The sequence below is a fragment of the Poecile atricapillus genome, chromosome 30 (assembly GCF_030490865.1).
Source record: "Poecile atricapillus isolate bPoeAtr1 chromosome 30, bPoeAtr1.hap1, whole genome shotgun sequence".
In the NCBI taxonomy this organism is placed as follows: domain Eukaryota; kingdom Metazoa; phylum Chordata; class Aves; order Passeriformes; family Paridae; genus Poecile; species Poecile atricapillus.
Window position 1 is genome coordinate 1023118 of NC_081278.1, and position 2575 is coordinate 1025692.

Below are 2575 nucleotides of genomic sequence, written 5' to 3' on the forward strand. Positions count from 1 at the left end.
CACACGCCCGCTCCTGCGTGTGCAGCTTCTTCAGGTACTGAAAGGGTTAAACAGGGGTCACGGGGTCACTCAGGGGTCACTCAGAGGTCATGGGGTCACTCAGGGGTCACGGGGTCACTCAGGGGTCCACACGCCCGCTCCTGCGTGTGCAGCTTCTTCAGGTACTGAAAGGGTTAAACAGGGGTCACGGGGTCACTCAGGGGTCACTCAGGGGTCACTCAGAGGTCATGGGGTCATTCAGAAGGAAGTATCTTTTTTATTTTCCTTTTCTATCTTTCTTTCTATTCTATATCTCAAGGGGTCACTCAGGGGTCACACGCCCGCTGCTGCGTCTGCAGCTTCTTCAGGTACTGAAAGGGTTAAACAGGGGTCACGGGGTCACTCAGGGGTCACGGGGTCACACAGAGGTCATGGGGTCACTCAGGGGTCATTCAGAGGTCAAGGGGTCACTCAGGGGTCACATGCCCGCTCCTGCGTGTGCAGCTTCTTCAGGTACTGGAAGGGTTAAACAGGGGTCACGGGGTCACTCAGGGGTCACTCAGGGGTCACTCAGAGGTCATGGGGTCACTCAGAGGTCATGGGGTCACTCAGGGGTCACTCAGGGGTCATGGGGTCACTCAGGGGTCACACGCCCGCTCCTGCGTGTGCAGCTTCTTCAGGTACTTAAAGGGTTAAACAGGGGTCACGGGGGTCACTCAGGGGTCACTCAGAGGTCACGGGGTCACACAGAGGTCATGGGGTCATTTCAGAGGTCACGGGGTCACACAGGGGTCACACGCCCGCTCCTGCGTGTGCAGCTTCTTCAGGTACTGAAAGGGTTAAACAGAGGTCATGGGGTCACTCAGGGGTCACTCAGGGGTCACTCAGGGGTCATGGGGTCACACCAAGGACACACAGGGCTCGTGGTGTCACCCAGGGGTCATTCAGGGGTCACAGAGGTCACTCAGAGGTCATGGGGTCATTCAGGGGACATGGGGTCACACAGGGGTCACACAGAGGTCATAGAATCACCCAGGGGACATGGGGTCACACAGGGGTCACTCAGGGGTCACTCAGGGGTCATGGGATCACCCGGGGGACATGGGGTCACACAGGGGTCACTCAGGGGGTCACACAGAGGTCACTCAGGGGTCACTCAGAGGTCATGAGGTCATCCAGGGGGCCAGAGGTCACACAGGGGTCACTCAGGGGTCACACGGGGTCACTCAGGGGTCACCTGAACCAACATGGGGTAACCACAGCAGCCCCTCCCCCATCCCTGTGACCCCCCCCGACCTTGTCCCTGTCCCCCCCAGTGCCCCCCAGAACCCCCCAAAACCCCCCCAGGACCCCCCCAAACGCCCCCCAGGACCCCCCAAACGCCCCCCAGGACCCCCCAAATCCCCTCCAGGACCCCCCAAATCCCCCCCAGGACCCCCCAACACCCCCCAAACACCCCCCAAGTGCCCCCCCGACCTTGTCGCTGTCCCCCCTGCCCTCGCTGTCCCTCCTGTGCCCCCCAGAACCCCCCCAGGACCCCTCAAAACCCCCCCCAGCACCCCCCAGGACCCCCCCAAATCCCCCCCCAGGACCCCCCCCAAATCCCCCCCCAGGACCCCCCAAGTGCCCCCCCTGACCTTGTCGCTGTCCCCCCTGCCCTCGCTGTCCCCTCCTGTCCCCTCCGGCCGCGGCTCCGTACAGGGGGGGGGGCTCCCCCCGCGCCCCCCCCGGGACCCCCCGGGACCCCCAAACCGGGCAGGGTGGGGGGTGGGGGGCACGGGGGGGCCCCCCCCGAGGGGCAGCAGGAAGGGGGGAGGGGGCGTGGGGGGGTCCCGGGGGTCCCTGGGGGGGGTCCGGGGGGGCCCAGGGGGGGAGGGGCGGCCTTGGTGTGGCTCAGGATCTGCCAAAAAAATAAAATTGGGGGGGGGGGTCCCCGTCATTTTTGGGGGGTCCCCGTCATTTTTGGGGGGTCCACGTCATTTTTGGGGGGGTCCCCATAATTTTGGGGGGGGTCCCCGTAATTTTGGGAGGGGTCCCTGTAATTTGGGGGGGGGGGTCCCACCCTTTTTTTTTGGGGTACCTGGACAATCCCCTCTCCCATCCCCCCCCCGTCCTGGTTTGGGGGGGTCCCGGTTTCCCCCTCCCCCCCCCAATTTTGGGGGGTCCCAGTCCCCAATTTTGGGGGGGTCCCAGTCCCTGATTTTGGGGGGTCCCACCCCCCCCCCCCAATTTTGGGGGTCTCCCTCAATTTTGGGGGTCCCCCCGCCCCCCTCTCCCCCCCAATTTTGAGGATCCCTCCTCCCTCTCCCCCCAATTTTGGGGGTTCCACCCCCCAATTCTGGGGGTCTCACCCCATGATTTTGGGGGTCCCCCCTCCCCCAATTTTGAGAGTCTCACCCCCCCAATTTTGGGGGGTCCCACCCCCCCATTTTGAGGGTCCCACCCCCCCATTTTGAGGGTCTCACCCCCCCCAATTTTGGGGGTCTCACCACAAATTTTGAGGGTCCCACCCCCCAATTTTGGGGGTCTCCCCCCCCAATTTTGAGGGTCTCACCCCCCCCAATTTTGAGGGTTTCACCCCCCCAATTTTGGGGGA